This window comes from Pseudoliparis swirei, chromosome 2 (assembly GCF_029220125.1).
Source record: "Pseudoliparis swirei isolate HS2019 ecotype Mariana Trench chromosome 2, NWPU_hadal_v1, whole genome shotgun sequence".
Classification (NCBI taxonomy): domain Eukaryota; kingdom Metazoa; phylum Chordata; class Actinopteri; order Perciformes; family Liparidae; genus Pseudoliparis; species Pseudoliparis swirei.
In genome coordinates, this window is record NC_079389.1 from 183267 (window position 1) to 194774 (window position 11508).

An 11508-nucleotide genomic window follows, 5' to 3' on the forward strand; every position below is an offset into this window, starting at 1 on the left:
TGACAATGACGGCCCCCATGAGGTCTCACTCCAACAAATCTGGCCTACTGCCTAATCTGAGTGACACCCCTGCTATGCCCTTCTGCCTTTTTTAATGTTATGCTTATTTTTTGTTAACTTCTCATCTAAAGTGGATTATTATTGTTGTATTTAACCTTTTCATTATTTGTTGGACCATGGTATTAATAAAAGAACAACAGGATAGTAAGAGTTGAACTGTTGCTTCATTTATCCAATTTCCACTACCATGAAAATAGTGGGCTGGTCTTGAGCCTGAAATTCCCGGGCTGAAAAGTGGCCCCACTCCGGCCCTGCCTGCCCCTAATATAGAAATGCCACTAGGATACTATAATTTCTCGAGTGGGGTAACATGGTACTATAAGCTCTCTAGTGGGGTAACACTGTAATATAAGCTCTCTAGTGGGGTAATGTGGTACTATAAACTCTCTAGTGGGGTAATGTGGTACTATAAACTCTAGTGGGGTAATGTGGTACTATAAACTCTCTAGTGGGGTAATGTGGTACTATAATCCCTCTAGTGGGGTAATATGGTACTGTAAGCTCTCGAGTGGGGTAATATGTTGCTATAAGCTCTTTAAGGCATGTTCAAAGACCTTTCTGTAATGGGTTATTCTGCTTTAGAAATAAGTGAAATTATTAGGCAATGATAATTAACTTAAATAAAAAATATTAAAACCTTAGTTATTTCCCTATTGCGCTGAGACTTTTGACAGACGAGCAGCCTTCACAAGATGGATTCAGTCTTGTGTTGCCGTTGTTGAAGGCTCTTTTGCGTTAAGTTGGATTGAAGCTGTTTAATGCATGAGTGACCTGAAGAGGCCTTGCTGACCACCCAGCTCATGGCTGTTTGAAGTGATACAGCTATATTTGCTTGGAAGTGTGTCTCACATCTTTCCAACTTATGTGTTCTGTAAGTATTTGTTCAAAAAGATCTGAAAATCAGTGAACCCATAAGACTATACCGTTATCTGTACGTCTTTACGGCTTCATTAGAAACCACTACGGCAGGGGTGCTCAATACGTCGATCGCGATCTACCAGTCGATCGCGGCGACCTACCAGTCTATTGCGGCGTAGTATTGGTAGATCCATGACATTTAAAAAAATTGGCCCGCCCCCCTGTGATTTTCTCGATAGCAAGCCTTTGTTCTTTTATTAAACTAAACAGCCGTCTGTTGTTGATCGTATCTAACCAACAGCATGTCATTTCTGTCTCGACGTGTTTCGTTAACACTTCTCGGCTCTCCGTCTCGCGCGTCGCAGAGTACGCGCATCGGGACCCCCGTAGGAAGATCATTTTGACTTGGTCATTTTATAAGTAGCTCACGTGCTGAAGAAGTGTGAGCCCCCCTGCACTACGGTCAATAAGTTTAATATATAAGTGTGTGAATGCATTTTCGGTAGCATGCAGTGGTGAAACGTTCATTAACTCCATTATTGTACGAATGTAGAATATTGCGATCCTATTCTACCTGAGTATTTCATGTTATGCTACTTTACTATACTCTCTACTACAATATACTTTCTAATGTACAATATATGTTTTGTTATAGTTACTTTGCAGATGATGACCATACATTTTAAAGAAATGGTAGTAACACCCTTTTGAAGATGAAACCAGCGATTCCTGTGAACTCACAAGACAAGTCATTTCTGTTTTGAGGTTGGTTTTGTAGCCTTAACCTTCTTCTGAGGACAGAAATCCTTTTATACATACTGCATGTAACAAGATTATATTGACACGCTGTATGACATGTCACTAGCGTGGTATGTAGAGTGTTTGAAGCCACTGACAACTGCTTTATTTGATGCATTTGTTTTAAATGTTTATCTATTTAGTTATAGGTTTTAACTTTAAGTTCCAAGTTATATTTTATTAAAGGAACAGTGTAAGATGTGGAGGCATCTAGTGGTCCATCTATGACATCTTCCCAATCAGAACTGAGGTGGCCTCTAGTACGCACAGGTTAGGATGATTATTTTAATGCTAGGAGCTCTTATCAATACTCTGTTCCTCTAAATGATTAAATAATCTCTTTTAAAAACATATCTGACATTTGTAAGAAATACATTCATAGCAGTATTAGCATTTGTTTATATTTTAAATATCATTGGATATTGTTTCTAGAGCAGCAACAGTTATGTTTACAACAGAAAAGTCACTAATATCTCACTGGAAACAAATCTAAAATATATGTTTTCTACCGAGTGAAGCTGATGCAGAAGTGTCTTAAAATAATAATTTCCTTTACTGACCACCAAGGGGAAACTCCTGCTTGTGTAGAAGTATATACTTCATGTGTTAAAGCTGCATTATCTCTACTGACCACCAGGGGTCGACTCCTCTGGTGGTATAGAAGTCTATGCTTCACGTGTTAATAAAGCTGCATTATCTCTCCTGACCACTAGGGGGCGACTCATCTGGTTGTATAGAAGTATCTTCTTCATAGGATAAAGCTACAATCTCTCTCTACGGACCACCAGGGGGTTGTATAGAAGGCTATGACACAATGACACCTCACTACTTTATGTTCATTTCATAAATCATGCTCCATTTAGAGTCAAACGGACCATAAAGCGGGGTATGCTTTAAGGCGGGGCTACAAGTTGATTGATAGGTTGCAGACAAGAATTGTAGTTTAGCTTTTCTTTAAGAAATTGTACTTTCTTGATTTTCGTCATTTCTAGGACTTTTTTACTCCTGGTTGATGCACTTATTGTAAGTCACTTTGGATAAAATTTAATGTAAGATGTGCACTACAGCTTGATTCTATAAAAATATTAAAGTGCTTAGAAAAAAACCTCACGTTGGAGTTTATCAACACTCCGATCTAAATTAATTTTAGCACGAGGCCCGTTGAAATGAAATACCATTCTTGGAATGGCTGAATCAGTTTGTACTGCTTGTATGGTAAGCAGTTTCAAATTCAGCAGACAAATTCTGCATGCATATCAATAATACTCTGATAAGGTGATGTTTTGTCTCAGCGCCTCATAGTTTATGGAGCATCTCATTGAGTCACAGCTCAGCACATCCCTCCCCTTCAGCACCTTGTTCAGCTGCCTGGACCTGGCGGCGGTGGGTCAGTACGCTAAACGTGCTTAAACAGTCTGAAGGTAATCATGCGCTCTATATTCAATGACGAAATTAAATAACTGATACCATTGCATTTCACGTTAACCTCTTCAGGAGCTGCCATTGTTGTTCAGAACGAACATTTGCCTCCATTTCATCCCACACATGTGACTGTACCTCCACATGAATACTTCAGCACCAGGGACCAAGCTCATCATTCTCACTGGGCTACTTACAGTGAGCTTTGTTCACAGGAAAAACTGTGGAGACTTTGCCGTGGGAAAGGTTGGAAACATTGGACCAACTGAAAGGGCAGCTCTGAAAAATATTTAATTATCTAACTTATTACACCCTGAAATAACTTATAAAAGGCCCCCAAAGCACTTACAATTTGCCAATCAGCTGTATACCCTACGGATTTACTTCAGAACAACGCAGAATAAGCTGATGAGGTGGGTGTGACCAACAGGTATACAGAATCAGCTATATTAAGATGGCCCGATGAACCTTGTAGGGTTATGGTCAGCCTGTTTCTATCCTCATTGTGTTTCTTCTCCTGTGTCGTCCTCCAGCTATAGTGACGTTCACTTTGCCCAAAATGGAGCGTGAGGAGTTCTCATGTCTCCTGGTGTTCTCATGTTTTCTGTGTCTTCATGTCTCTTCCTCCATAACTGTCCATGTAGATCTGTTTGTGTGGATCTGTCCGTGTGGATCTGTTTGTGTGGATCTGTTTGTGTAGATCTGTTTGTGTGGATCTGTTTGTGTGGATCTGTCTGTGTGGATCTGTCCCTGTGGATCTGTTTGTGTGGATCTGTTTGTGTGGATCTGTTTGTGTGGATCTGTCTGTGTGGATCTGTCTGTGTGGATCTGTCTGTGTGGATCTGTCCCTGTGGATCTTTCCGTGTGGATCTGTCCGTGTGGATCTGTCCGTGTGGATCTGTCCGTGTGGATCTGTCCCTGTGGATCATTCCGTGTGGATCTGTCCGTGTGGATCTGTCTGTGTGGATCTGTCCGTGTGGATCTGTCCCTGTAGATCTGTCCCTGTGGATGTGTCCCTGTGGTTCTGTCCCTGTGGATCTGTCCTGTTGAGGAACACACCCTGGTTATCGGGGCTCTATAGTCGGGAAACGTGAAAATAGCGAAGCCACGGACCAGAGTCGGGCCCCCGGGGGGCCAGAGCGGGCGCGGAGTCTTGTTTGAAGCTGCTGGCTAAGGAAAAGCGGAGATACAGTCAGATTGTAATACCGCCGGTGGAAAGGCCCGGGCCCGGGGGGAACTCACTAAAATTAATGTGGAATCGGTGTGCTTATGCCAAGCGTTGTCGGACACCGTAATTTTCTGGCCCTCCCCAAATTTGCAGACAGACGAATTGTATCCCGAATGTCGCTTTCAACCGCTGGCTGTCGGGTGGTGCCCAGCGAATAATGTGGGCTCGAGACAACTGGAAGACTTTCTGGGAAAACCTGATCTGATGAGGAGGCGGCTTTCATCCCACGTTGGGACGGGCGTCCTCATTTCTGCAATATGACCAAGTTGATCCCCGGACTCAATCTATGACAACCCAGGGTTCAGATCAGGAACCGGGAGCAGAGTTGTAGTTTAACACCCTTCTCTGCTCTTCCATTCGAGCAGTTACCCACCCTTGACTTTAGAGTAGAGACTGTGTCTGTCCCACGGCCACTTCAATTAAATAAATAAAAAGTAAGCAGAAGGGGGTCGAACAATAACCTTATACAAGTTAACCCCATTATTTCAGCAGTGCAACAAAATAGGTCTATTAAATGTGGTCTCCTAAATATTCGATCTCTGTCATCTAAAGCTGTGTTACTAATTGATTTAATATCAGATAATCACATTGATTTATGTTGCCTAACTGAAACCTGGCTGAGCCATGAAGAATATGTCTGCCTGAATGAATCGCCCCTCCAAGTCATATTAATACTCACATTCCTCGAGGCACCGGTCGAGGAGGTGGATAGCACCATCTTTGAATCGAGCCTATTAATTAATCCTCAACCAAAATTACACTACACCTCATTTGAAAGCCTTGTTCTTAGTCTTTCACATCCAACCTGGAAAACACTACAGCCAATTCGATTTGTGATTCTGTACCGCCACCAGGTCCATATTCAGAGTTTATATCTGAATTCTCAGAATTTATATCAAGTTTGGTTCAAAAACCGATAAAGTTATTATTGTTGGAGATTTTAATATCCATGTGGATGTTGATAATGATTGCCTTAGTGCTGCATTCATCTCCTTGTTGGACTCGATTGGTTTCCCAGGGGTACAGAAACCCACTCACAGCTTTGGCCACACGCTTGATCTTGTTCTTACTTATGGCGTTGACATTGAGCATTTGAACGCCTTCCCACAGAATCCTCTTCTGTCAGACCACAACCTCATAACTTTTGAATTTATACTACGGGTGTACTCCGTTAGTCAAAAGTTTCTACACAGATGTCTAACTGAAGTGCTGTAGCAAAATTTAAAAGGGCGATTCCTTCTGTATTTGATTCGATACCACGCTCAATATAACAGAGGACTCCTGGTCTAACTTTAGTCCGTCCCAGATTGATCATCTTGTTGACAGTGCCAAGGCTCTTGAGAATGACACTGACTCGATAGCCCTCTGAAGAAGAAGACAGTGAGGAAGGGAGGTTTGTTTGGTAAAACCCCTCAGACCCGCAAACTGAAGCAACGTCACGAAAGCTTAAAGCATATGGGTTCAACTAATCTCAAGAATCCCGCTTAGTTTGGCGAGATAGTCTTAAAACATATAAGAAGGCCCTCCGTAATGCCAGAGCAGCCTATTACTCATAAATAATAGAAAAATAAAACAACCCCAGGTTTCTCTTCAGCACTGTAGCCAGGCTGACAGAGAGTCACAGCTCGGGAGCCGAGCATTCCTATAAACCTTAGTGGTAATGACTTTATGAACTTCTTTAATGAAAAGATTTTAACTATTAGGACAAGATTAAAAATCTCTTGCCCATAACCAGTGCCAATCTGTCCTCAAGTGGAATGGCCTTGGAAACCGCTGTATGCCCTGGTGTATTTTTGGGAGGTTTTTCCCCCATCAACCGTGACCAATTATTTTAAACGGTTTCTACTTAACACCCTACCTGTCTCTTGGACCCCATCCCCGAGGCTGTTTAAAAGACGTTTTGCCTTTAATTGGCGGCTTTTATTAGATATTATCAATGTGTCTCTGCTAACAGGCCACGCCCCACACCCTTAAAAGTGGCTGTTATTAAACCTCTCCTGAAGAAGCCCACTCTGGATCCAGAGGTTTGGCTAACTACAGACCGATCTCTAACCCCCCTTCCTCTCCAAGATCCTTGAGAAAGTGGTGCAAATCAGTTGTGCGACTTTTCCAAAAAAGTTATAGAATTCATCGGTTTTAAAAAAAGAAAAAACCACAGCACGGGCCCGCACTGGTGAAAATTACAAAATTCCTCTTAATAAAAACCCGTTTGGGACTCCTCTTTTTGGGTTTGGCCTTTTCCCCCTTAGGGCTCCCCATTGGGGGACACATTTGAAAAAATAAAAACCAACCTTTTGTTACAAGTTTTTGGAAACCAGTTCCAATTTCATCCAGGCAGCACTATTTGGTTTAAATTCCTTTTACAGTTTTATTTTCGGGTTTGTTATTTATGCGATGGCTTATCCCCACTTTTAATCATGGATTCCCCTTTTTCTTCCTTGGAAATTTTATTTAACCTTAAAACCTTGTTTTCTGGGCCTTTATTTACCCCAGGACACCCATAACCATGTTTTTCCCCGAGGGATCCCTAATTTTCGATACCCCAGGGAGAGCCCCCCCCCTAATTCCAGGATTTTCTTTAAAGCCATAAACTTTTATAACCTGCAATTCTTAAATTTTTTTAACTAAAACCCCCACCATTAATTTTAACCCGGGGGCCCCTTGGCCCCCACCTTTTTTTTCCCGGGGGTTTTTTAATTTTTCCTGGTGATGTGGGTTTTGGGGGGCGGGATTCTTGGAAAATTTAAACACTGAAAAATTTGTAATTTTAAAATTGGGCTTCAAAAAAACTAAGAAAAGAAACCAAGTGCATTTTTCTCTTATTTTAAAAAAATCACCACATTTTCTAAAAAAAGATAAGAAAAATGGCCCCAGGGTTCCCCTAACTTGGGAAAACTGGTCCCCCTGCACCCTTCCTTTTTTTTTTAGCTTTTTTTAATTCTCTTAAAAGGGTTTTAGTTGTTTTTCCAAATTTTTTGGGGACCTGGTTTAATAAAAAAAAAAAGGGAAAAGGGGAATTTCCAACTTTTCCACTCCAAAAAAATGGGGGCGGGTTTTGGCCAAATGGCTCCCCGTAAATAAAATCCACTTAAAATTTCCTTTAACTTACAAAGCCTTGTGGGGTTGAATTGCCCCATTAATTTTCTTAAGGAGTGGGGTAATATTTGCATAAGCTCGGTTTTAAAAATTTTTAATGGGGACTTTTTGAAAAAAGTTTTTTAAAATTTTAAAAAATTTTAAAAAAAAAAAATTTAGTTTTTTCCCTTTTTTTTGGAAACTTTTTTCAGCCGGACCCCACAAGAGGGGGTTTTGGGGTTTTTGCTTAAGGGGCCTTTTTTCTTTGGAAAAAAAATTAAAATGTTAGGGCTGAAAGGTTCTGCCACCCAAGCTCATGGCTTTTGGGGGAACGTTTTGGGTGAGGTTTCCTAATTTTCCCTTTTTTCTTAAGTTTTTCAAAACTAAAACCTTTTAACCCAAAACTTCTTTTTTCCCGGTTTTTGAAACCCCCCCCCAGGGCCCCGCCGGACCCAGGGAGCGGCATAAATCTACGGCGGATTGGGATCCATAATTTTTTTGGGTTTTGTGTTTTTCCTTTCCCTTTGCCCCCATTCCTAACCCCCCCCTTTGTTGGACTCCACCAATTTCCCCAAGGGAAATCTTTTATGGATTTTTAAAGTCTCATTTTTAAAAATTTTTTAATCTTTTTTAATATTCAAAAAAATTGTTTATTTTGAAGAAATTTAAAAACCAAATTTTTGGGGTTTTCCTTTCTTAACAAAAACCCCCCCTATTTTTGTAAATCCGGGGAGGGGGGGAAAAACCCTCCTCTTTTTTGGTTTTTTCTTTTTTTCCCTGGGGGTTTTTTTTTTGGGGGGTCTGGTCCATTTAAAATTTTGCAGGGGGATGTTTTTTTAAACGGGATTTAAAACTCTGCCCAAATTTTAATTTTTAAAAAATTTGCTTTTAAAAAATAACTGAATTGTTTTGAATTTTTTAAATATTTGGTTTTTTTCAGAAAAACTTTTTTCAAAAAAATATAAACTATTAAAAAATTAAAAAAATTTTTTTCTCCAAAGTGTCAAATTCCCTTTCCATTTTTTGAAAATCAATTCCCCTCCCCCCCTTTTTTTTGACCCGATTAAATTTTTCCCCCTCCTGTTTTTTTTTCCTTTTTTCCCGGGTTCTTACCCCCTTCCCGAACATTATTAAAATTTAATAGCCTTTTAAAGGGGAGGCACATGGGGAAGGCCCCCAAAAAAAATTGTTTAAAATTAACCGCTTGGGGGAATTGTTCGGCAAAATACTGGCCACGGGGAAAATTTTTCACTGCCACAAAAACCTGTTTGTTAGAAGTTTTTTCTTGAAAAGGCTTACCCAAGCCAAAGGGGGCCCCCCGGTGGGAAGCAGTTCATTTTTCTCTTACCCCCTGAACGGGGGCACCTCGGGTTGAAAAATCCCATGGAAAAAAAATTTCCCCCACGGCCCCGGGGTTTTAAAGGCTTGCCAATAACCCCATTTTTGTTTTTTCAAAATCATGCTCCATTTGAAACGGTAACATGCTTTCGAAAATTTAAAAGGGGCAGCAAAAATTGAGGGAAATTTACCGTTTTTCGTTTTCTGGTTTTTACCCCGGGATGACTTTTTTAAAGCCTTTATAAAATTTAAATTTAAATTCACAATTTACAAAAAAAAACAAAAAAATAATTTAAAAATTTTAAAATTAATTTTAAATTGAAATAAAACCATTTTGGTGCAAATCGTTTGTCTCAGGGGCTTTAAATTCCAGCTTTCATGTATAAAAATACTCGATGGGATTTTTTTCCACCCCTTTTTTACATCTTTTCCCCCAGAAATTTCCCCCCCTTACATTGTTATTATTTTGCAAATCAAACAGTCTGAAGGTAATCATGCGCTCTATATTCAATGACGAAATTAAATAACTGATACCATTGCATTTCACGTTAACCTCTTCAGGAGCTGCCATTGTTGTTCAGAACGAACATTTGCCTCCATTTCATCCCACACATGTGACTGTACCTCTACATGAATACTTCAGCACCAGGGACCAAGCTCATCATTCTCACTGGGCTACTTACAGTGAGCTTTGTTCACAGGAAAAACTGTGGAGACTTTGCCGTGGGAAAGGTTGGAAACATTGGACCAACTGAAAGGGAAACTCTGAAAAATATTTAATTATCTAACTTATTACACCCTGAAATAACTTATAAAAGGCCCCCAAAGCACTTACAATTTGCCAATCAGCTGTATACCCTACGGATTTACTTCAGAACAAAGCAGAATAAGCTGATGAGGTGGGTGTGACCAACAGGTATACAGAATCAGCTATATTAAGATGGCCCGATGAACCTTGTAGGGTTATGGTCAGCCTGTTTCTATCCTCATTGTGTTTCTTCTCCTGTGTCGTCCTCCAGCTATAGTGACGTTCACTTTGCCCAAAATGGAGCGTGAGGAGTTCTCATGTCTCCTGGTGTTCTCATGTTTTCTGTGTCTTCATGTCTCTTCCTCCATAACTGTCCATGTAGATCTGTTTGTGTGGATCTGTCCGTGTGGATCTGTTTGTGTGGATCTGTTTGTGTAGATCTGTCTGTGTGGATCTGTACCTGTGGATCTTTCCGTGTGGATCTGTTTGTGTGGATCTGTTTGTGTGGATCTGTTTGTGTGGATCTGTCTGTGTGGATCTGTCCCTGTGGATCTTTCCGTGTGGATCTGTCCGTGTGGATCTGTCCGTGTGGATCTGTCTGTGTGGATCTGTCTGTGTGGATCTGTCCGTGTGGATCTGTCCGTGTGGATCTGTCCCTGTGGATCTGTCCCTGTGGATGTGTCCCTGTGGTTCTGTCCCTGTGGATCTGTCCCTGTTGATTTTACCGGCTTGGATCTTCTTGGAAGAGAAGTGTTTGCGTTATCTGTCGTTAAAAAAGAGCTTGATGAGAACGCTCAGCTTTTGGGCGAAATGACTTTGGCCCAAAAGCTGAATCTATTTTAGGACACTGATTGGCTAAATTGTATATCAATCATTTATATCTTTAATCTAGGGCTGCAACAACGAATCGATAAAAATCGATTATTAAAATAGTTGGCAACGAATTTCATTATCGATTCGTTGTGTCGCGCGATTATTACGGCGCTCAATAAGTCACGGAGTATAAACAAAGTTGAGTTGAGCGGCGCGGGAGAAACAAGAGCGGAGGGAGAGGAGAGACGGAACGCTGCATTGTGAGAGCCAATCAGCGCTGAGCTGCTCCTCTGTTGATGAATCTAATTGGCTGCTGCTGCTCACGTGGCGCTGGATGCGGAAGTCATTCACGTAGTCGGAGACATTCACAGAGCTAAGTGCGCCTCCGGGTGACGTTATGAACCCAGGCACCAGGGCGCTACATGTCACGACGTGTGTGGCATTTCCACAAGAGTATCAGTGGCGGGCCGTCAGGGCCAGCAAGGCCTTCTCTGCTGGCCTAAACATCATCAGAATATATATTTTTTTCTAAATATATTTTCCCACAAATATGTATTCAATTATTTCCCAGAGTAAGAGTTATTCTCTTAATTTCATAGCGTTCCTCTCGGTTGCGCTGCTGCCATGGTTGAGATTTGGAGGCTGGTCTTTATGTTAGATCTTTTATCCAATCATATTCAGCCATCGTGTGTTGCCAGGGGCTAAAATCTGCCCTTAGGCCTTCAGAATCAACATTGCGGGCGCTGGTAGCTTCAAGTGAATGGGAATGACAATGTTGTGTCAACCAATCAGCTTTAGAGTTGGCTCCTGTAGGCCTTCTAGAAGGCCCCGGAACCCGCACAGAAGCAGCGAGCAGGCGGAGGGCGTGCACGTCTTTTGATTGGATTACCAATATTGAGAGGCGGGTCCTATGGGCAGGTAGATGCAAAACCTCAGAACTAGGAAACTGAATTTGATAAAGGAATTAATTCGCGGACTACAAAGCTGTTTTTTCAACCCACAATGGCGGAAGGAGGAGAAGATGTCGATTTGGTCGAGCATATACTTTTAACGCCTTTCTCAAGACGAACTTTTCAAGAAAAGTTAGACATCGTAAGGAGGACTTTTTTTTCTTCTTTTTCTCCGTCCCGATGCGCGCATTCTGCAGCGCGCGAGACGGAGAGCCGAGAGA